At 40.9% G+C, this 25,257-nt stretch overlaps 1 long non-coding RNA gene across 1 annotated transcript; it reads right to left on the minus strand.

Moving 5' to 3' along the window:
* Positions 1–4,978: 4,978 nt before the first annotated feature.
* Positions 4,979–25,019, minus strand: LOC143842412 (uncharacterized). Its single transcript, XR_013233091.1, has 3 exons — positions 24,914–25,019; positions 23,053–23,175; positions 4,979–5,041 (listed from the first exon to the last, which is right to left on the minus strand). It is a non-coding gene; the product is annotated as an uncharacterized LOC143842412 (long non-coding RNA).
* Positions 25,020–25,257: the final 238 nt, after the last annotated feature.

Consider the following 25,257-nt stretch of genomic DNA (forward strand, 5'->3'; position numbering starts at 1 on the left):
CATAGCTGTAAGCTGTGTTAGTAAAGAATCTTCTAGAACCTTGACTTTGCCATAGTTTAATAACCTCCATTGTTATTGGTTAAAGTGATGCGGTGCACATCTATCAAGCTCAGGACTATTCAATCTAAGCATGATGGCAAAAGTAGATATAACACCCTAGGAACACCCTAGAAAGTAGATACCAGCAGGAAAACAGTGACACTTCCCTCTGCCTGGTCCTGAAGCCTGTCCTTCTCCCATTGGGTTGTATCCTTAAAGTCCCCAGGACTCAAAATAGGGAGCTGAGAGAGCTCCACTATCTGGTCCCACTTTTTCACTTGGATATCTGCTGTCAAAGGCCTGGAGCAAGATCCATTGCTTCCTCTTCCTAATGTGAGAATTGCCTTATATGAGTTGGGTTGGCCCCACTGCCTCCCCATCCTTTTCTAGTCCCTAGTCCTCTAGAACAGGGATTCCCAACCTGGGGTCCATGGACCACTGGGGATCTGCAGGAGCTCTGAAGGGGGTCTGCAGAAACTATGAAGTGCCATAGTGTGTACGTGGGGGGGGGATGTCCAAGCTCTTTTCAGCTCCTACTCTTCTATCTGGCCTACATGAGGCAGAGCCACCATAATAGTAGTAAAGGCAGGGGGAGGGAGCAAAAGGAGGGCTAAGGATGCAGGTAGTGATGTCACTGCTAGGGAAGTGGCACAGGGTCATGACCAGCTGACATCACATCCAGGGCTCCTTAAAGTCTGAAAAATTATTTCAGGGGCTCCTCCATGGTCAAAAGGCTGAAAAAGGTTGCTCTAAATTATCTTGCATGTCAGAATATGGTTAAGCTGGTTCCTTCTCCCAAGAAGTCTACTGCGAAAAATGTAAACTTATATTTAAGTTGATTCAATTCACATTCAGGTTGCAGTCAAAAGAAGGGAGAGGAACAGAAGGAGAAACAACAGGGAACCCAAGGGGGTCAGGGATTCCAATAATAAGGGAAAGAGGCAAAGACAGCAGTGGGAGGAGGTAGGACAAGATAAGGGAACATTGTTCCCATGGAGCCCAGTGGCGTGGGGCCAGGGTCCTCTCTGGCGGCCATCCGGTAAGGATAGCGGCTCGGGAGGACTGAAGGGTTGGGGGGCGCAGTCCGGGAGATGGGCCAAGTTGCCAATAGGGAGGCGCGTTTTGCGCGCCTCCCAATTGGCCACTTGGCCCTGGAGTGCCACTCTGAGGAGCGAATCAGGAGCCGCTCCTCAGAGTTTTTATCCTGGATAGGCCTGCCCTAACTCCTCCCCAACAGCCCTTACTGCTTTATTTAATCCGCTCCACAGGAGCGGATTAAAGATTATTGTTATCTTTACATATTATAATCAGTCAGTTTAATGTATTGTTCTGCTACGTCCCATGTGAACTGCCTGAGCATTAGGGCTGGGTGGTATAAAAATGTAATAAAAGAAAATAATAAACAAATAATCTCAAGAATCACTGTCACAAATAGAGAGCTTGACTGACCTCATGTGTGTGGGAACATGAAGGCATTGTAGCTACAGGACAGACTTGCATAGACATGTGCCTCAATGAAATACAGGGTGAAGAGTGAGCGAGAGAGAGGAGGGGTCAGAGGGTATCTCCCAAGTTAAAACTAAGAGAGGCATTTAAGATGATAACACCTGTAAACATTAGAGGGAGGTAGCATAGCAAACAATTGCCAGTACTTTTTTTGTCGACACAATAAATTGTTGCATAGGACCCATTTTATCAGGGGTAATGTATAACATGTATATAAAGTGACCAATAATTATTCATGAGTTAATGAATGGGTTAAAATACTTGCATAAAAGAATTATCCCCCAGTAACAGCCCTTAACTGAGCAATGCTGGCATATCTGTGAGATTAATGCTATCGTGCTTCGGTGCTTATGCATGATAACATTCTATCAGCACAGTCACCAAATAGGTGAACCGAAAATTGGACAGATCTAATGGTCAACTCTTTGAACACTGGCAAGAGGCTATGACCAAAATGTCCCCAGCGGTAGTTTAAAACTACGACCATCAGGTAATTTGTACACCAAGACATTTGAAATTACATGTTTGAGACCACAAGGTCTGCAACTAATTTCATTTTCTCCAGGGCCACCCTAGAGAAGCTGCAGAATAAAATATTAAGACTGAGTTTGAAATGTGAATAAAGCTGATTTGTCACAGCTCAAGCTCAAAGTGTATTATTGCATTGAACTGTGGCACAGATGCATCTCTGCCTTTGCCTGTGGCCTGTTCAGCTGGCTTTCTTCTGCCAGCAAGTAGAGTTCAGCTACATAACGGCTTCGATTTCTCCCCGCCATCTTCCATCTATGTCATATATGAAGAGTGCCAATTGTCTTTCTGTTCTGATGCCTTTTGGGAGAAACTTTGACGGGGCCGTTCTTCAAGTCCACCTGGGGAAGTGCACAGTGCAGCAGTGGCGTGCACAAAAGAATGCACTCTGAGGAAACATCTTGTGCATTCAAAAGCATCCATTCAAAAGAATCTTGCTGTGTAGTCTTCAAGCATACATTGAATTTGGACTGGATAGTTTTGTTTAACAGTCTCTTGTACCTACATCTTGCAGCCAAAGAATGTCTGCCTCACTTGGGAACTGTACCTAACCATTTTTCCTGGGGTTTAAACTTGAGGAACTCTAAAACTTTTAATAGTTGCATTATTTGCCATTTGAGAGGGAAATGTTTTAATCTATGTGAAATGTGCCAGTCAGGGACATTTGATCACCCCCTCTTCCCAGCTTGGTTTAGCCTGCTCACAATTTGTGATTGTTGAAGCTGAATGTGCAGTGTGTCCATGTCAGATGTATTTGATGGTTGAGAAACAATGACGAACAAGCACAGTGGCATACTGCTTTGCTTGTAGCTGACTCCTTGCCCTCCTACTAGCTACTTTGGCTATGTCTGCCGTAGCCTCCAGTTGTTAAAAGGCACACTGCTAAAAGCAGAAACACGTGAGGAGCCATAGTTTGATATTAAACTAGTACTGGGAGGGCAGGCCAGGATATCCCATGAAAAGTTAGGAACCTAAAGACTGAGCTGCAGAAAAGGTTTGTTTGAAATATCAACATTTATTATAATCAGGTGCACATCATAAACATTAAAAACATTGATAAAATCTCCTTTATATACTGTATAATACAATCATCAGTAACACATGAAACATATGAGGAAGTAAGACCAAAGCGTTTCTACCCTAAGGATCAATTTAAAATGTACTTATACAATAAATTAATAGTGGGGCTTGTTGGGTGGTAAAAAAAATCTATATGGTGATGCTTGTACTAATATGTATTGTATATAAAGTTGTCTAATATGGATTCCACACAGAAAATTATTCAAGGGACCACCACCCACAGTGTTGTCTGGCTCTTATTCAGAAGTGCACGCTCATGTGTTAAGCCATGGCTCCATCCCACATGGGCTGCGGGTTTCCAGGTCCTTCCTGGCAGCTAGCAGGGGATTGGGATTGGGTTTACCAGAAGCAGGAAGTCTCACTTGATGTCTTGGCAACATGTGCACGTGACTTCCAACATCACCCTTTGGTAAGGGTCCCCTGACAGCCAGCTGATCAGCAACGGAGAGATTATACCTGGAAGCAGGGACTGGAACCCCAAATCAGCCCTGGATCCCTTTCAATTCAGTTTCAGGCCATGGTTTGGCTCTGAGATAACCTTTATGGCCTTGGTCGATGACTTCTGATGACATCTTGAAATAGGCAGGCAAGTGCTGCTGATCTTTTTGGATCTGTCAACTGCTTTCAACACAGTTGACTATCTGGTCCTTGTCAACTGCCTAGTCTCCCTGGGAGCAAAGCGTACTGTACTGAGGAGGAAGAGATGGGAATCAGGGTGTGACTAAGTGGAAAAGAGGCCCAGAAGTCTTGGCTTTTCAATATGAACCCCAATACGATACCCCAACAGGTGTACTCCTGAATGTCATAATTCACGGCTTTAGGTGGGTCAGGCAAAGTTTCCATTAGGATTAAGGACTTATCTCCTGACTGTGGTTATGGTCAGTTTTTCACTGGGTGTAATTATGTATTGCTAGTTTGGACAGATTTTGGTTTGGAAAAGCCAGCCAAGGTATACATATTTTCAATAAGTACAATAAATCCCCCCAAATTTGTTCTAGCAGAAGGGATTCACAAAAATAAATCTTTCCCATCTTCCTCGCATATAGTATCTTTTCGACCTGCTGTAGCAGCAAGAGAAAACATGGAAGATTCACATTGGTTAACTTCTTGTTCTCTAGAGTTTGGATCCAACCTAATTTATGAAAAGCACAGGTCAGGAGTTCAGGTGAAAGCAGCTCATATATATCCCTGATGTCAGGAGTCATGAAAGCCTCTTTTGTTCTATATTCAAGAATGGAGGGGAAATGCCTGTGTGGGAGTGTAAGAACAAATCTTGTGGTATATCTCAAGATTTTGATTTTCCCAGGGCATCTTGACATAATGATACAGTTAATGTATCACACAATGTTATTTTAATATGAATACATTTTTATAAATATAGATAATATAAAATATTCAAAGGCTAGCAATTATTATTTTAAAAGGCCTTGGAAAACAGCAATTGCTGTCTAATGCTTACCAATTAATGCTCCTTTGATGAGAGTACAATGAAACTCCAGGCTCATGAGAAAGTAGGAAAACTGTAAATGCCTTTTAAAAAAAGATATTAAATGGTTGAGAAGAAAGTAATCTCTCCAAGGAAATCTAAATCACCCTTTGTAGATAAGGCATCCTTTTCCTCACCCCAGATATAACAACCACAGTTCTACTGTATGTTGTTTCAACAGGCTACCCTTGACCTCTGTTTAGAAAATCCTTGTTGTTAATATAAAGTGTCACCCTATTTGTTAATTAGAAATATCTCTTAAACTCTGGCTTTCACAAAGGGGCATTTTGCAACATTTCCATTTAGACAAAGTTTAACAGGATTCTTACTTTTTTCCTCTCTCTCTCTCCAACTCCAAAGAACAAACAAATATGATTGGACTGCCACCCTGGATTAATGTTTCTGTGGAGAAATAAAATATCAGGTTAAAAAAACATTAAAAAAAGAATATGTGGAACACCACAGCATCTCCATAAACTTCAGCGGTACACTTTGGAAGATCAAAATCACTGAAGGTCAAGTCAAGCGAAGTAAATGTAAATCTCTTGACACAAAATTAGAAGCCTTCAATGGTATAATTTTATGATAAGCATAAGCCCTTGATTTGCAGCCTTAGAACACCACTAGCAGCTGATTCATGTAAACTTTCCGGTTTGATGTTGGCTTTTTATCTCACAGTGGGCACCATTTGATGAATGAGTCATTGACAGAGTATTCCTAAGCAGTCTACTCAAAATCCTTCTCAGGTTTCTTCAATGGCCCTAACTCACAAGCACTGCTTTGGTTTGCATTGATGGTACCTTCTTTATGCTCTCATCTCCCATTTCTATAATTCCTGATATATTTGTCCTTTGCACCAAGCAGGACAGATAGATCCTCTAGAATCAGATTCACAAGATGCACACATTAACATATTACATGACACTGCATCAACATGACAGAATGCAATCTTACCAGTTTAGAGTTGGGCCTTCCAGGCTTGCAAAAACTAAGTAGTAATATCCACCTGTTTCTTTTATATTTTCTGATCCTGGGAGCCAATGGTGGATTAACACCAACTGCAAAGTTATTTATGTTTTTCTAATGAGAGTTTTTGAGTCACGGGCCAATAATAATCTCCAGATTTTACTTTATTGCCTACATGTGGGAACTGAGGTAAATAACCAAGCTGTGGAGAAGAAAAAAGTAATGCTGAGATGTAGTACAAGTGTCAGAAGAGGGGCAAATAAAATTGCAAGGATAATTACCTTGAATTGTTTTAGCCTACTTTAAAATGTAATAAATAGAGCTGTTTGCCTGTATTCCCCAGAGACCATATTCTTCTATAATGATGAAAGCTGGAGTATAAACCAGAGTTATTAATGATATTATGGCCATCTTTTGTACATTGAGCTCGCCTAGAGCCTAACTGTTTGCAGAATGTTTTAAAACAAACTGTGTAAGCAAACACTCTTGCCACAGAATGTTCTTTATTTCCAAGGAGTAAGACTTTAGCCTCTGCCACTGAAAAATTCCCCTCATCTTTTTTTGCAGTTTCTATTTATGCCATATTTTTTCTAGTGCTGCACCCTCTTGCACATATGTCTCATGCTAGAATTTCAAGTCAGTTATTCTGCAATAATCTAGCAGAATTAGAAGGAAGAAAGGGTAGGACACTGCCCTTAAAGGAACAACAAATGCTTTTGGGGTGAGGGAGAACAGCCTGCCAATGTCAAGGAAGAAGAACTGAGAGAATAAGAGCGCTGCAAACAAAGCAGAAGGGAAGAGAGAAGAATTACAATATGAGGTAGGCCCATTTTAGCACTGACTACAGGATCATTCTAAACTTGTAGTGGAGGAAAATAAGAAGAAAATCTTGCACCTGAAGGCAAAGAAACTTCAGGAGTGAAAAGGAAAAAAAAAAGACAGCAAGAGAAAAAAGACTAATTACCACTGCAGAATTAAGAAGAAAGGTCAACATGTGCAGTAGACAATGCAGAAACAGGGCAATGTTGGGTGAAAAGGGAAAGAATACCAAATTGCCAATAATGATGTTCCTGGTTATCTAAAAAAAAATTCATCTTTGAGCAAAATTGTAAAAGAAATCAAATGATCAGAGAAGAAATAAAAATCAACAGAAGAATATGAGGAACTGAGAACTATGGTAAGTTAAAGAGAACAACTTGTGTGACTGGAGTTCGGCATAAATCTGGAGTTTGTGAGATTTGTGGGCAGTTGCATGTCGGGGGGGACATCATAAACCTCAGACCCCAAACTTGCATGCCCCCTGTGTTCATGAACCTTGGGTTTGCTTGAGTTCGTTAACTGTCTAGTTGTTTCCTGGGGTGCTATACATGTGAAATTCACTGTGGAGCAACTTGACTATATCACCTTATTGTGGACATGGTTTCTGGGTCTTTTCCATTGTCCACCCTTCTCCCCTTTGGCCCTGGGAGGTGGTCATCCAACTACCTACCTTCCCATATCATTGTTTTAAAGAGGAGCATGGTTTCCTATAGACTTAATGGATGATGACTGAAATGGGTGTTGGGAGCCCCCATGGGGGCCAGGTCATGCCCACACATACTACCATGAGGGTCCAACAAGCTTGGAGGAACCTGGATGGGTCCTGAGTCAGGTACTTTGACTACCTAACCAATTACCTACCTACCTATCCAACTTTTTACCTGCCTACCTAACTAGCTACTTACCTACATACCTAACCAACTGTCTACCTGCCCACCTACACCACCATCCACCCACCTGTTTCCATCCTGTGTTCCAAAACAATGACATTTTGAGTCCCAAAGTGGGTCTGTTCCCACCAGCCTCCTAGCCCTTCTCCCACAGAAAACCAAGCTACCCTGAAGGCCAGAGAGCATGAGAGGAAGTCAAAGGGAATGTGGGGTAGATCATAGGACAGTGCAAGAAGAGATCTGTAAGGACACCCCTTGGCCAATGGGAACTGAAGACTTACCCTATATACTCATGTATAAGCCTAGTTTTTCAGCACCTTTTTTCACACTGAAAAAGCCCTCCTTATACGTGGGTATATATGGTAATTGAAACAAAAGCCCACTCCAGCCAAACAATCATTGCTTTGCCTTTTGCAAATGTGTACTGCAAGCTGAGCTTGCTCTGACAGCTTGTAGGATATCAACGGTTTGACTGAGGGACTCTGATGTTTTTTCCCCCTTTGCCTTCACTTCTTCCTCTTCTTAATCACTTCTTCCAAACTATTCTTTTAGTTTCTGTAGGTGGGGTGGGGTGGGTTTTGGAGATGCTTTGGGATCTATTGTTTCTTTCTCCTAGCGTTTCTTTTTTTATCTGAGGGGCAGCATTGTTTGCCTTTTCTTCTTGGGGTTGTGTTTCTTTTAAAAGTTGATTTTTACAGTTCTTTCAATGTTCAGTTTTACACTCCTTTATTTCAATGTTTTGTTCGGGGGGGGGGCACTGCCACTGTAGAATTTTCCATTGTCCCAGTTTGGTAGCTGTTATACTTGTTGTAGTAGGTTGCCAACTTTGAGTACTGTTGTTCTCTGGTTTACTGGCCTGGGGGGCAATGTTTGCTTCTCCTGCCAGAGCTGTTCTCACAGAGAAGTTCTGTCAGAGCTCTCTCAGGGTGTCTGGCATCAAGAGAGGAAGCTAAGGCAATTATTAGCCACTTTGAGACTCCTCTGGTTAGTGAAAAGTGGGGTACAAAGACCAGCAGCTATTCATCCTCTTGACTTTTCTGTATTTGCCCCCCATCACACATGCACCCAAGTAAAAGTGAATCGAGGTAAAACCGTACCTCAGATTCAGAACGTTGGGAAATAGAAACCAGTATTTATTGGTGATCTTTCACCCCACTCCCAGAAGAAAGTTACAAATGGATTTGAGATTATTCTATCTGCTGAAATGCTAAAAGCCTATATGCTGATTTGGCTGTGCATCAAAAGCCAGCCCCCCCCCCGCCCCCCACTCACACACACCTTAAGTGAAGGGAAAAGTCAAAATAAAATGTGTCCCAAAAGCACTTTGTAGAAAAGTAAAGTAGAAATCAGGATTTATTTGTGATCCTTCACCCCACTTCCAGAAAGAAAATTAGGAGAGTTAACCCAGAAAATGTTTCCAGGAACCCACATCTCCCACTCTCAGAAAGTACAATATGTATGTCTTCAAAGACAAAAAATAAGTCATCTGTCTGCACTCAGAAAGACTGAGATTGAATGCCAGGTGGAAAAGAGCAGCTGAAGACCTGCAGGTACCGCTGAAGGTGTTCCTTCTCTCTAAATCCTCCACCTACACATGTCTCCCTCTCTCTCCCCTCTCAATGAGCTCTCATGTGGCCCCAGAGAGTATATATGCTAGCTAAGGCATTCCTTTGAAACCAAAGAGAGCACTACTCTTGCCAATCAAGCTAAACAGGTAATCACTGGAGTAGCCACAGAAACCAAAAGACAACCCTCTCAAGCCCATCTGTGCCAGAAGAGAGATTTTCATGCACTTCACTTGCTCACATGCATGCACCAAAGGAAGAAAACTCTGCCTCTGAAAAAGCCCATGAACATGCAGAGAAGCAAGACCCTTATGTGGTCATGTGTGGTCATCAGGAGTGTGGTCATACAAGCTACAGTTCGCGACCCATGAACTAATCCATTTTGTGGGTTTGCAAAGACCCGTAGTTTGGCTCTTGCCCATCTCTAAGTGTGAGTAACAACTGCAGCAAGTAAAACAAAGGTAACCCCAGACATGCCCCCTCCTTGCAGCCATGAATCAAAGAGAAATACAGAAGAAAAGATGCAGAAAAGATAATTCAAACTCTGGACAAACGCTTCAACTATGAAGATAATAAAATAGCATCGGGCTTAAATAAGAGAAGCAGAAAGGAAGAAGGGATAGTTTATTTTATTTGATACAGCACTATGACAATCTATGAACATCTTCTAAAACAGAGATACAAAATGTCCTAGAATACAGTAAAGGGAGTAAAAGAATTAAAATTTAAAATAACCAAATACAAATTTGAAATTTAGTGTTACAAATTTAAAATTGAATAAAAACACTCCTCTATGACAACCTGCTAGCAGTAGAAGAAAATGGCACCCCTCACCTCTGTGTGTGGTGGTATGGGATAGTGCATTGAAACCAAGATTTGGAGCAATAAAGCAGTGCAAAACAAGAAAGTAATCACATCTAAGGGAAACCTTGTTTATCAGAGATCAATGGTCTAGTAAACCAGAAAAAATGCACAAAATGTATGAAAGGGAAGCCGACCATTTCCGCACTGGGCATTTCGCTGCCCCAGCTCTCATGTGGGAGCACAAATCCAGGGTGAATGAGGTGCACCAGGACAAATGCTCCCCTGTGCAGGAGCAGGAAGAGGCGCCCCCCCCCTACTCAAATTCCAGCCTGCAGCCTGGCACAGAGGTTCCAGTGTGGCAATGGTCCAAGTTAGGTGTATAGGAACAAATAAAACCAGAACTAGGACTGTAAGAACTAGCAAATACTAAAAGATTTTTTAAAAATCCATAACACAACTATTAATATAAAAACCATCACCACCTTAAAAACCTAATTAGAAATGGAAAAGGAGATACCTTTTGTTACCTTTTCACTACCAGGTCTTCTTATTAGCTTCACTGGATGCTCTAGTAGTTTGGGAGAAAGAGAACAATTTCTCTTTGTAAGATTACTCCACACCATGCATGATTTTATAAACCTTTATCACAGTGGTTCTCAACCTTCCTAATGCTGTGACCCTTTGATACATTTCCTCATGTGGTGACCCACAACCATAAAATTATGCAAGTGTTCTTTCACAGAAATTAAACCGAAACTGACCCATGGTGTGAAGATCCATTGTTCATGATTGCATACAAATTGTTTTTTTCCTGGGGTTTCTCAGTTCAGTTCTGCCTCTTGTCCCACCATTCCGATCTCGCTCTTTTCCGCAGCTCCAGACAGATGAATACTCTTGAGATAATCTACCCCACAAGGCTGTTGTGTGGCAAGGCAAGCCTAGTTGCTTGCCCTGCCCTGTGAAGGGGTCCCAACCCCCCAGGTTGAGAACTACTGCTCTATCAGGTCCCTTCTTCATCCTTTCTTCCTAGGGAAGATGCTCCAGCCCTCTAATCTTGGCTGCCCTGTTCTGTACTTTTTGCCAGCTCTGAAATGTCCTTTTTGAGATATGGTCAACAGTATTGCACACAGTATTCCAAACTCCGCCACCACAGATCTATAAAGGGTCATTTTATTTTCAATCCCTAACAGGTTTTGTCATTTACCAAGTTTTTAATCCATAAGAAAACCTGTCCCCTTATCCCATGATTCCTAAATTAGGAGTCTTTGGTGAGGTATCTTGTCAGAAACATTTTGAAAGTCTAGGTATGTAATGTTTGCCAGGTCACTGTTGTCTACAGGCTTGCTCAGTTTCCTCGAAAAATCCAAAAGGTTGATGAGGTAAAACTTCCATTGGCAGAAGCCATATTGACAGGTAACAGGTTTGCTGGATCGGGGAAATTTGGTTGATGTCATTTACTTGGATTTTAGTAAAGCTTTTGACAAGGTTCCCCATGATGTTCTGATGGATAAGTTGAAGGACTGCAATCTGGATTTTCAGATAGTCAGGTGGATAGGGAATTGGTTAGAGAACAGCACTCAAAGAGTTGTTGTCAATGGTGTTTCATCAGACTGGAGAGAGGTGAGTAGCGGGGTACCTCAGGGTTCGGTGCTCGGCCCGGTACTTTTTAACATGTTTATTAATGATCTAGATGAGGGGGTGGAGGGACTACTCATCAAGTTTGCAGATGACACCAAATTGGGAGGACTGGCAAATACTCCGGAAGATAGAGACAGAGTTCAACGAGATCTGAACACAATGGAAAAATGGGCAAATGAGAACAAGATGCAATTTAATAAAGATAAGTGTAAAGTTCTGCATCTGGGTCAGAAAAATGAAAAGCATGCCTACTGGATGGGGGATACGCTTCTAGGTAGCACTGTGTGTGAACGAGACCTTGGGGTACTTGTGGATTGTAAACTAAACATGAGCAGGCAGTGTGATGCAGCGGTAAAAAAGGCAAATGCCATTTTGGGCTGTATCAACAGAGGCATCACATCAAAATCACAAGATGTCATAGTCCCATTGTATACGGCACTGGTCAGACCACACCTGGAGTACTGTGTGCAGTTCTGGAGGCCTCACTTCAAGAAGGACATCGATAAAATTGAAAGGGTACAGAGGAGAGCGACAAAGATGATCTGGGGCCAAGGGACCAAGCCCTATGAAGATAGGTTGAGGGACTTGGGAATGTTCAGCCTGGAGAAAAGGAGGTTGAGAGGGGACATGATAGCCCTCTTTAAGTATTTGAAAGGTTGTCACTTGGAGGAGGGCAGGATGCTGTTTCTGCTGGCTGCAGAGGAAAGGACACGCAGTAATGGGTTTAAACTTCAAGGACAACGATATAGGCTAGATATCAGGAAAAAGTTTTTCACAGTCAGAGTAGTTCAGCAGTGGAATAGGCTGCCTAAGGAGGTGGTGAGCACCCCCTCACTGGAAATCTTCAAGCAAAGGTTGGATACACACTTTTCTTGGATGCTTTAGGATGCTTAGGGCTAATCCTGCGTTGAGCAGGGGGTTGGACTAGATGGCCTGTATGGCCCCTTCCAACTCTATGATTCTATGATTCTATGATTCTATGATTTTTCTTCAGCAGGTTTATTCCTTCATGTGCCTAATAATTCTATATTTGGTTACAGTTCTACTAATTTGCCTGGAATAGATGTTAGGCTAATTGGCAGAGTAGAATCTCCTGGTTCAACCTTGGATCCCTTTTTAAAAAATTGCTGTCACATTTGCTGCTCTCCGGTTTTCTGCTACAGTGGCTGAATTCAGTGATAGTTGCATATACAGTTTAGTATATCAGCGGCCAACTGTTCCAGATCACTCCAGCAGCTGGGACTAGAATCTTTAAAAAAAATGATGTCACTTCGGGGGAAAACTTGGAAGTGATGACTGACTTCCTTAGCAGTCGCTTGAAGCTCTGTGCAAATACCAAGGAATTTCTGGTTATGTCAAGAGAAGTGTGACATATAGATTTTTCCGAGAAGTGACATCAGCCATCACTATTTGTATGGTGCTTCAATGTTCCTGTCCCATGAAAACTCCTGTCAGTTGCCATACACCTGCTGGGAAAAGCCCAGATGTTTCACCATAGAGTTTCTGGCAGTTCCAAGAGAGGTGTGATATCACATTGAGGCTTTTCCTGGAAATAACATCTTGCCATCTCTGCTCCCCCTCCCCCAGTCCAGGCCCTGCGTACCTAAGGGACCACCTCTCTGAATATGTCCTCAGAAGAGCCTTGCACTTGGCCAACATGAACAGGCTCGTGGTCCCCAGCCCCAGGGAGGTTTGGCTAGCCTCAACCTTTTCATCCTTGGCTCTTGCCTGGTAGAATGACCTCCTGGAAAACATTAAGGCCCTGTTAGAATTCAGCAAGTTCTACAGTGCCTGGAAAATGGAGCTCTTCAGCCTTACAATTAACTTACAATTAAGGCCTGTAAACCAGTTAACATCTAAATTGGCCTCCCTCCTATATTGCACCCTACCGAGAACCAAGGGTTCTGACCCTAGATATCTGGATTTAGGTGTTTAGATTCTGTTTTTTTTAGCATTTTATTATGATTGATTGTTATAATGGATATGGTGTTTGCCACCATGAGTCTACCTCTGGTGGAAAAGGTGGGCTATAAATCTAAATAAATAAAATAAAAAGTTAACTGTATATGTTTATTGCGGTTGATGCATAGGTCTGATGCAAGCACTCCTAAAGAATAATGTATCTGGCCAGAAACATGACTAAGAGGCTGACACGATTAAAGGTTTCATCATCTTCTCTAAATGTTGTCTCTGCACATTTTAAGTAAGCACTTAAAAAAAATCATGGTATGATGGTTCCATATTTTATGTATGTCTGTAGTCCAACAATTATTAGTAATAAAACATTTATTAATGGTCTTAATTGTAATATTTGGTGAATTTTATAGATGGGGGTGTCCACCCAGCAGTCATCTTTGTATGTCATGATACCCACTAGTTTACCTTTGCCGCAGGGCATACACTTAGTCAACACAAACACTTAGCACAGTTGGTCCACAAATTCAGAAAGGGAAACAAGAAATTCTGTGTTCGATTCTTTATCTTGCATTTACCACAGAAATTAAAATAGACGCAAAATGATGGAGATGGAAAACAATGTTGCTGTGCATTTTCCATTTTGCCATGCCTTGTGTTACAATTGCCTAATTGTTCATAAGCTGCACAAAAGAAATGCCTTTTATTATTTTTTCCAAGCACTTAAAGATGACTTAAGTGTCACTTAGTCAATTGAGGGAACAAAGAAGTCAATTTGTGGATCAGTTCCCCCCCCCTTTCCCCCCTTTTTCCCTTTGAAATAATTTACTTTATTGGCTTAGTGGTTCTTGAAAGGTGAGGGATTGACAGGACTATATTGTTGAAATGTTTCACACAATCAGGTCATACATACACATCTCTGTTAAAACTGGGACTACAACAGGAAGATTTTGTCAACCTGCATATGCTATTTAAAGGTAAAGCTGTCCTTGGAAAAATACAGAGGGCTGCTCAGTGAATTTTATGCTGTGAGTGAGAAGCTATAATTTATGATACCCAAAGCTACTGCACTGTATTCTTGTTTTGTGTGTGTGTGTCTGAGTGGGGAACAGAAAGGACTATAAAGACCGACAAAAAACAATTTTCAGGTGGATTTTTGCAGTCATGAATCTGAGAACTGGGTTTGCACTGTGACTTTAAAAATGGGCTATAGTCCAATACAGTGTTAATCTCTCTGACATATTACAGTTAATGGGCCTAAGTACAGTAAGTTCTGTGCCTACAGTATGTAGTTGCCAGGAAAATGTATTAATGCAGGTGTAGCCAAACTGCGGTCCTCCAGATGTCCATGGACTACAATTTCCATGAGCCCTTGCCAGCAAATGCCCTGTACCCCTGTATTAATGAAATAAATGAAATAAATAGGAACAACCACAGCTGAATCCTCCTACTGTCCTGGGTCAGATCGGCCATTGAGGTAGCTGAGATAAATCCCAGTAGGCTGATGGCATGGGAGGCCTTCTAACCCCCACTAGGACCATCACAGACCTAAGTGAGGAGCAGCCCATGCTTTCTCTGTGGAAGTTCTTCTAGCCACCACTGCAAGTCAGCTGGTTGCCCTCGTCCTTTGAGGAGCAGGTGAGGACTCACTGCCACTGCCAGAAGGGAGCCAGATCAGCTGTGGACTTTTTGTTCTGCCCCTGCATTATAGGTTTGAGGCCCTTTCCAGAGCTGTTTTTGAAGGTCTCAGTGGTCTTTTTCAGGTTTTGCTGCTACACAACAATCTGCACTGTCCCCTCCCCCTCATTTTTGAACACAAACATCAGGACATTTTCTAATCAAAAGGAAAGATAGAGAAACAACAGAAAGATACTTGAATTTCTTTCTTTAAAAATTATGTTTATGCCCAAATGCACAAAAGTATAACTCCCATTTATGGTTGCCAATTCTGGGTTGGGAAATTCATGGAAGTTTGAGAGTAGAGTCTCAGGGGGCAGGATTTGGAGAGGGGAGAGACTTCAGCAGGGTGTAATGCCATACAGCCCAACTTCCAAAAAAGCCATATTCCCAGGAGAACTGTAATCTGAAGATCAGCTGTAATTCCAGGAGATCTCCAGACCTTGCCTGGATGTTAGCAATCTTAGTTCAGCAATGGAATAGGAGGTGGTGAGCTCCCCCTCACTGGCAGTCTTCAAGCAAAGGTTGGATACACACTTTTCTTGGATGCTTTAGGATGCTTAGGGCTGATCCTGCGTTGAGCAGGGGGTTGGACTAGATGGCCTGTATGGCCCCTTCCAACTCTATGATTCTATGATTCTATGATTACTCCCAGTACATTCACACACACAGACACATACGTGTACATGCTAAACAGTGGTGTCCTGTAATCTGGAGAACCAGATTTGATCCCTCCACATGGCGGTGCCTGTCAACCCTATCTAGCAAGCAAAACTTGCTCAGGATTCTGAGCTCCAAAGAGGTTAGATTGGCTGTCCTGGTGGAAGGCTCTGCCTAGTGAGATCAGGGCCCTGCAGGAGCTTAAACAGTTCCACAAAACCTGAAAAACAAAGCTGTCCCACCTGGCCTATACTGAGGCCTTAAACTAACATAAAGTTCCTGCTGGCCTCTCTGCCTAAAAATCCACTTAATCAACCATCAAAGGGTGTATACTATGTGATCCCTCCCTGTTCCTCCAAGGTGCAATTAATTTTAAATTTGTTACAGCATTTTAAATGTTAAATTTTATTTTATTAGCGAATGAAGACACGACGCTTCTGGCATTAATATGTCCACAGCCGTTTTTTATTATGCCACCCTACAAAGAGTTGGCCCAGCATGGTAAGGAGCCTGACCCTTCAGCCGTTTGGCTGCTTAACCCGAGAGTCCTTGAACACCATGAGGCCTGCTTCATTCCAGCTGGGAGAGCAGGTCCTCTGCATCTGGAAACCTTCATCAGGGAAACGGCGATATCACGGGCCACCAGGCATCCACCTCACTTTGGTACCCCTTAGGTCACTTGGCTACGATCCCCTGCTCTCCCAGCTGGGTGGGCCATGCTTGTATGTCTTAATGGTCTCATTAAGGAGACCCCCAATCCCCAGGGAGTCCAGTATGCAAACTGGACTTCCTGCCAACAGGCTCTTACGATGCCTAAACCACAGCTGCGACAGATAAACCATAATCAAACACAAACCAGTAACAAACGCAAAACCCAAAACACAGGGTAGGAGGGTGGGAAGCTGTTCAGCTGCGAGGCATGAGAGAGGGCAAGGCAGGTGCACATGGTGCCTTTTATAGGCACTCATGCCCTACCTCTTAAGCACTCTGCCGAGTGGCATACATCCACACATTCCCTCTCGTTGCAGGCTTCCTGGCCGCCACTCATGGCATCAAAGGTGGCCGCAGTAAGTTTTGGCCGCTAATCCTTATCCATTGTTATTCCTCTATATATTTGTGAAACAGCCTAGGGGGTGGGATGTGTCCGGCTGTCCAAGTTGGAATAGGGCCAGTCAGGGTGCAGCCAGCTTTGCCCTGATTGGCTCTGCCCCTGCACCTCCCCTCCCTCGGCCTCTTTGCTTTCAGATGCACCTTAATGTCTGGAGCCAACAGCAGGTAAGAGGAGAGGGGCCTCAGCAAACGGTCATGGTGGAGGGCTTGCTAACAAGGGCCTCTTGGCCTGCTAAGCAGGGCTTCCTAATGAGGGCCTCTCGGCCTGCTAGGCTAGGTTTGCTAAGCAGGGCCTCCTAGCGAGGGCCTCCCAGCCTGTCGACTGCCTGCTAAGGAGCTCTGTTCCGGGCCAGCTAATGAGCTGCCCAGCCTCCACCCCACTTGATGTGGCTGCGAGCTGCCACCCAAAGCCATCTTAATCTGCCTGGCTGGTGTCCAGGGGAGGGGACCCTTTCAAGGCCCATTCTTAGGACCCCTAAGAATGGGCTTTGAAGCTAGTTGTTAATAAATGGTACTTTGACTGACATGATCTGCCCTGTGTCCTCAGGGAAGGGCAGAATACAAATATAATAAATACGTAAAGTGTTGGGATTAGACAGGCCGCAAGTCTGTTAAAATAGTGTGGCTCATCTCTGGTGATGTTGCTTTATTTACCTAATGCCAATATATTTTTACAATCTGTACTTCAAAGTATACAAGATAGTAATCAGTGCAGCGTCCTTGGCAAAGGGCAAATGAAATCCATGCACATAAGATGAAGTAGGATTGTTAAAAACTCATGCCACAATAAAGTAAGCTGCCCAGACATTCAGTAGGTTTTTAGCTGCAACAGACTGACATGGCTGCTCCTCAAGAACCACATATAAGTGCAGAAGGGCACATTATATAATCTGTGCATACAACAACAACTACAACAACACACATACAAAGATTGCTCTACATTGAGAAAATTGGAGGACAGGGTGTGGAGAAGTGGATGAGTAGATAGTAGGTTCCCATTTATTTACTCTGAATTGCTATGCAACTTGCTTATGTCTCTCATCCAATTTCTGTATTGCAGAAGCAAACATTTTCAGGACTCTGTTGAGGTAGGGAAGCAGGAAAGGAAGGTGATGTGGTATGAAGGAATGAAAGGTGAGGAAAGGTGACAATTCCTTCACCTTTCATTTTTCCATTCCATATCACTTTCTTCATCAGCTGTTCTTCTACGCTCTAAAAATCCTCTGTCAAAGCTGCTTAAAGCCACTGTGCTTTTGCCCAACTTAGTTCTATGAAATGTTAGCAGATACAACAGATGGCAGCAGAAACAATAAAGACTTACCCATGATCGTGGAGTTTCGAAACAGTACAAACTTGCAAAACAATTATATTGGTATTTGGGTCCAGGCTGACTGCCTTTTATTAGGCAGCAGTCTGTTGCTTCTGTTAGGTTGGTACCAGTTCTACCCACACAAGACTTGTTTATTTAGAGAATCATAGAGTTGGAAGGGGCCATACAGGCAATCTGTATACAGGCCAACCCCCTGCTCAATGCAGGATCAGCCTAAAGCATTCACGATAAGTTTCTATCCAGCTACTGCTTGAAGACTGTCAATGAAGGGGAGCTCACCAACTCCTTAGGCAGCCTATTCCACTGCTGAACTACTCTGACTGTGAAATTGTTTTTCCTGATAACTAGGCAACATTGTTCTCCACATAGTTTAAACCCATTACTGTAGATCCATTCCTCTACCACCAATGGGAACCTTTCCCTGCCCTCCTCTAAGTGATAACCTTTCAAATACATGTCTCATCTCAATTTCCTCATCTCCAGGCTGAATATTCCCCTCAGCCTTTCCTCATAGGGCTTGGTCCCTAGGCCCCGGATCATCTTCATCACTCTCCTCTGAACCCTTTCAATTTTGCCCATGTCCTTTTTGAAGTGATAGCATTTGGCCAAAACTCTGCCTATACCAGTTAGAAAAACCATAGTAATACTGCCAAATTGTAGTTTTGCCAGCCTAAGGTTTAGATAACATAACCATTCTTAATAATGGCTTCCCTCTAATGGGAATAATATGATGAAATGTGAATTTTATATTTACTACACCACAAAAGGGTAAGTCACGAGCAATTATCTAGGAGCAGAAAAACACTTCTGTCGTATTATATTTCTTTTCTATCAGAAAAGCAGCAGAGCTGGTACACTGAAACATTCTGGTTTGAAAAATGCATCAAATATTATTAACATCACTAGCCACTAACAAGAACATATGCAAATCCAGTTTGCCTTTATTATAAAAAAGAAAAATATGGTGTAGCCATCATATGATATATAAATAGTTCTTTCAAAGTTTCCTTTGAACTGGGGAAAATGAAGCAATGAATCCACACAAAGAATGAGATACCCTATGGAAAACAAAGGTGCATTGGAAACAAAGCACTCTTTACATCCAAATTAAGAAGGTAAAGAACAAAATCCCAATCCTAGAAGTCTCCCACTGACATGCCACTTTTCAGGATCATTTTACTCATAAAGGCAGCACCGCATGGCAGACTTAATAAAGGGTGGCATTTGCCTATGGGTTTTGTTCCCAATGTATTACACTGGCATTCCTGTTGTAATTATTATGATTTTTTTCCGTGTGCTCCTACTTGATATGCTTAAGGACCCTGCTTACATAAATAGTTACAGAATAAATAAAGCTGAAAATGCTACTGACAGTGCCTCTCAGAATGATGATAATTATAGATTACTGCACGGCAGGCAAATATCTGATAGGCCTACAATGATATGATTAGATAAAGCTCTTTAAAACAGTAATTCATGTTGGACTTTTAATATTTGACTATATTCCACATTGCTATTTCCGAGCTATGAATTTCAAGATTTATTTGTTACCATTCTCTATTTTTTTCACCCTGCTGTACACAGTATTTGTGGGCTATGGCAACCAATCCCCTTGGGCTTTCTTTTGCCTTAATTTGCATAAACACAGGCATCATATGAATATTCAGTGAGTGGCTTTGCATTAAGTAAGTGCCCTTAATCAGCTTTTCAGTTCAGTTTTATTGGTTGCACCACAGTCAGTTATTTCATCCAGAAAATCTGAGGGCCCTACAAAGCTAAGCAGGTAAGGATTGTAATTCTTTTATGCATTTAATGAAAGCGTATTATCATTTGATTATATAGGTTCTATGGAATGCTTAAAGATTGCAGGTTTGCTTTAGTTTTTTGTTTTTCATATGCATCGTTTTGGGTTTTCTTTTCTTCTTCTCTTTCTCCTTCTCCTTCTCCTTCTTACTGTTATTAACCCATGCCGGTCAGGTGGGCATACGCTTGTGAAATTTGCATAAACATCAACTCTCAATGAATAATTCATCAGGGTTATTTTAAACACCAGCTAGGCTCCTACTTTGGATGGCTCTATAGCACTGCCGTTTGATTGGCTGTATGGTGTTTTCATCACCAGCAGAATTCCTATAACATAAAAGGCACTTTTTTAAAAAGCTGGATTGAATGTACAGTATTTTTTAAAAAATACGTTCATTTGGGGTTTTTACCTCAGCGCAAATTATACAGACTTTACTGGCTGGCTATTAGTATCGCTTGCTTTTTTTAAAAAAAAGAGGAGGGGGGAAGCATAGCTGTGTTGGCAGTGGCTGCCATTTGTAGCCTGGTCCTGTGTCGGTGTATGCAGATGCCACTGCCTCTGCATTCGCCTTTACCTTGCATAAACATGAGCGACATGTAAATAAGACGCCATTGAATTCATATGGCACAGATTACCATACACCGTGCACTTTCATCCTGTCACTGTATGCTATACTTTATTATTAGAGTTTCCCATGTGGGCCAATATGATCGGGGGGGGGGGGATAGAGTAATTACAGAAAGGAGGGGGGGAGTTGAATGACGTTTAACGGTAGACATGGACAGTTTTGCGCTTTAAGAAAGGAACGGGTTAATGAAAGCAGCCGTTGGACACAGAAAAATCAAGTACAATAATTTGCTAGAACTAAATGCCATCTCTAGCTGTTCCTTTTAGACATTTGAGATACTGGGTATCTAACATTATCTTTTCACCTTTGTTATGCAAATCAAAATTAACCAGTTCCCATGTGGAACCTCATAGCTCTGGTTGCTCAAATAAATGGTTCTGATCCAGTAACATCACAAAACCAAGTGGACTGATTATAATTTTAGGTCTAAACACATAACAGCAAATAATAAAGAGAAGCAACTGTTGTGATTATTACAAAGGTAAATGTAACCCACGCATTTACCCTTTAAACTGTGGAAAATATTTTGTTGTCAAATTGCAACAATCATATGGATTATATAGATTACCACCCTCCCCCCCCCCCCCAAAAAAAGTCTTTGCAATTTTTTGTAGCAGATGACAATGCTTCATTGAAAAGAAACATACAGTAACCTGGCATCCCAGGGAAATGCAATGCATAACATGTAAATGTGTGCAGATGTAACTTGTTCTTTTATCTGAGAATCTCTAATGCTGTACTGCTACTTACAATGAATACAGAAATAACTTTCCAGGACTAGTAACAATTGTGCATGTGAATCTAAGAGGGGCGGGGAACACAGATTCAGAAAGAGCAAATCAATTTGGGTGTTGTTTATTGATTGATTTATTGGCAGTAAACTGACCCTCTTTATTCTTTGTTTAAAGTAAGGTAATCAAAGACTTATTTCTAAGACATCTGGATAGAATTCTTCCATAACACTTGATTAATAATCTGTCTTGTTTGTACACACACACACATTTTTTCCAGTTTATAGAATGTTAAAAAGAAAGTGTAAACAGATTAAACATGCACATGTTGTAAAAGGATGGTCACATGTTGTAAAGATTAGAAAACATGAGAAAATGCTGCATTTAATGTATAAAAATAAAGATTAATTTTAATTTAAAATATACCTATCTAGCCAATCCTAAGTAATAATGAATATCAGGAAATTCTTAATATACTGAATGGAGATTGTTGTTAGGATCTTTATATTTATATATTTACATTTATATATTTATATATAATATGAATTATATATAAAAATAAACCAGACAACAAACAAAATTATTAACATTGTGTGGAAAATGTAGATTATATGCCTTTTATTATTAATGAAACACAAAAAGTTTAATAGTATATGATTAGCAGTTTGAAGATAATTTTTCCCCAATCCCTAAAATATATCCAGATAAAATCAATCACTAAAAAAATCCTCTTTCTCCAGGGGTTCTTTTAAATAAAACAGATAACTTTGGGCTATGGTTTGACCTAAAACATGATGCAGCAGAAAATAAATGTGAAAATATGTGGCCTGAACAAAACATGACATTGCATTAGCTTTGCAAGGTGGTTACAATGGCACTGCAGGTAGGCATACAGCAGCAAATATTATAGATACTGCAAAAATTTGAATAAGCTTAATAGTTTCTCTATAGAAATAAAAATGGTCACAGTTTCCCCCCCCGAATTTATATTTTAAAAAGAATTCATTGAGAAACAAATGGTGAATCTAATGAGATATGAAGGATATAGACGTACTTTTATACTGGTTTATATATAAAACAGTGACCAGCAGTGAGTCAAGAATAGAGTTAGCACTCTCTGTTCCTCTGTTCAGAGGAACTTTAGCTCATTTGAAGGTCTGGGGGCATCTTTCAGGATCCACACATGGCTTCCATGTTTGAGTAGGCAGCAGCATTGAGGGGCAGCAGCATTTGCAGTTTAATTTAGAAGGCTGCTTTGGCATAGTTTATGGTCTATTTAAAGTGAACTTCACCACCTTTGTGTGAGAGAGAGACTGTCAATGCTTGTATTCTGCTGCCTAATATAAAGTTTTTATCTGCACAATTTGAAGACCAATGCACAACTGTAAAACAAAAGAGGACTCCTGCAAATCATTCTTGTGCATCATTCCCCACATTTACATAACCAAAGGAAGATACTGGCTTGCAGAGGTGTTCAGGGACTGGGAGCATATCCATGCCTTGCTTATATGTAGGCCTACATACACTCCTCTCCCATTTCATGCCAGAGAGTAAATTCTGACATGAGTATTAAAAAGCAGTCTTGAATCATTACATTACATTGATGACATATTCTGATTAATATCTTCCTAGCAGTTTATAGTAGTTTTCTCTTCAACTTTAGTATGCTGAGTATCTGCCTGAGATGCACTTTATATGTGTAACAAAAAGGCTCATCCTGATTTCACTGGTTAACACCTATAATTATTGTCTCTGGTTTAAAGGCACACATTTCATTGCTTCTAAACATTAGAAATTCAATAGGATTTTACCTATTTTCAACATAATCTAGCAACCAAATAATTAAAATTCATGCAGTCAAATGACTATCATCACACCTTTTTCTATGAAGCTCATGGCACGATGCTAGGATTTCAAGCTGGACTTCCATCCAGGTATTAACTGGATTCAGACTTGCCATCTTCAGTAGAACTACCACATTATGGACATTCGGTTCATGCCTTGAAAAATATGTAAAAACTTGTGATCATTTAGAAGATAGAAAGGGCAAGGCAGACAATCAACTCTCAACTTCTTGTTGTGTATTTCTGCAAATCATTTGTGCAGAGGTGACCTGCAGATACTATAGCTGGAAATCAATTTGACCTTGGACCACAAGGAGGCACAGGACTCGGGGGGGGGGGAGAGATTGTGGCCAAGTTTAGAAATCACAATGGATAATAGCATAGAATGCATGATCTTAAACTCATTGGGTCCAGATCATTTATGCCTTTGACATTACTTGCTCTAAAAGCATCATTTTTTTACTATCAATGAAAGGTGAGTTTTTGTTTTACAATATACTCAGAAGATGAAAGCAAAACCAAAGGAATGCAAAAAAAATGCAGTAAGCTTTCACCACATTAATAAGGCCCTCCCCCCAACACACAAAATGCAAGTGAATTAATTATTCATGTCACTTAAGGAAGAAGAACATTCTTTAACAAAAACTTTTCATTGGCTCTGTCTGAAAGTGTCACACTCCCTAACTGTATGACTGGACTGGAATGAGGGCAGTAATGGTGATTTATCAATAAGCAAGATATCTAATTCTAAATGTTCTTACAGTACTTTTAATAAGAAGTACCAGTAATATAGAGATGAAGAAAGAATATAGAGACAAAGCAGCCATTTATATTAATTGCATGACACCCCTGTAATCTTGTAGAACATTAAGGACTATTTTAAATATATTATTCAGTATTTTCTGAGGGTTTGTCCTCAAAACTTTGACCAGAGAACCCCTTTTTGTTGAACACAAAGACATTGTTGAACACAAAGACAGCTTGACATTTCAACAGGAAGGTGTTTCATGCAGTTCAACTCACCTATAGATATCATGTTCTCAATATGCCAAAATATTTGAGCCATAATGAAATTAAAAAAGCCCAATGGGGATGTCAGGTTCTAACAATTTCTCATTGTAATTAATGTTTAACTAAGCTTTGTTGCCATGTATGATATCACCATTAGATGATGTGGTCACAAGACTTGATGAGAATGAGTAACAGAAACAAATTGTTCCATAATCCCTCTGTGGATGCTTTTTCTGAATCCAGTATTTCCCATGGTTCAGATGGCCTGACAGAATTTACAATAGCTAACACATAAGAAGACCCATTACCTCAGAGCTCAGGGCCCATAATTGCTTAGTATTCATCTTGAAATAAACTTTATTAGTCTTTAAGACTGCACTGGATTTGGTTTTGTTATACAGAGTTTCCACAACAGGAAACTGTGGTTATCCTAGAGTACTAAAATTAAATAAGGTACATCATATGCCACAGTAAAGTTGTTAGACCTGAAGGTATCACAAGACTTTTTCTGTTTTTTTAATGCCTATTTGGTATTTGTTACTTGTAGATTATGCAAAAGACCATGCATGATTATGCAAAGACCATGCAAAAACTTCCTTTGGGGGTGGGCTGAAGAGCATTACGTGTCCCTAATCCTGGCCAGCAGTGGGGTTTCCTGTGTGTTTCAGCATATTGGAATAGATCTGTAGTAGACCTGTGTAAAAGCTTCACAGTTAAGCCACCCATTTTTCTTCTTTGTTTATTACAGGCACCTCCCCTCCAAGTTAAAGCAACCAAAGCCCTTGTAATGCAATATGCTATGCAATCTATGAAATGTGGGTAAATTTGATCCTCCCACCCCCCTTCAAAATAGATTACTGACATTTTCAAACCATTAACATACCATTTTGTTCTTCCATAATGCATTTGTAGTCATTTAATTTTTGGCAAATTTTTTCTCTATTTTCTTCTGACAGCATCAAAATTCTGAGTACTTTTGAAGACATTTTTCTGCAAACTGCTGATAATCAGGATTGGATGAAAATACTGACATTATTAACAATAGAAAAATAGCTATAATGGGGGTGGGAGACATTTTACTATAATGAATGAATTAGTAACATATCTGGAGTTTCATAGCGAATCAGGCTCACAATTTCAGTTCCTCTAAATACCAACAGTTCAAATTATTATTAGCGCTTTTCTTCTAACTAGCAGAATAGGTCTTATTAAAATGTTTCAACTTCA

Source organism: Paroedura picta, chromosome 7, assembly GCF_049243985.1.
Source record: "Paroedura picta isolate Pp20150507F chromosome 7, Ppicta_v3.0, whole genome shotgun sequence".
Taxonomy (NCBI): Eukaryota; Metazoa; Chordata; class Lepidosauria; order Squamata; family Gekkonidae; genus Paroedura; species Paroedura picta.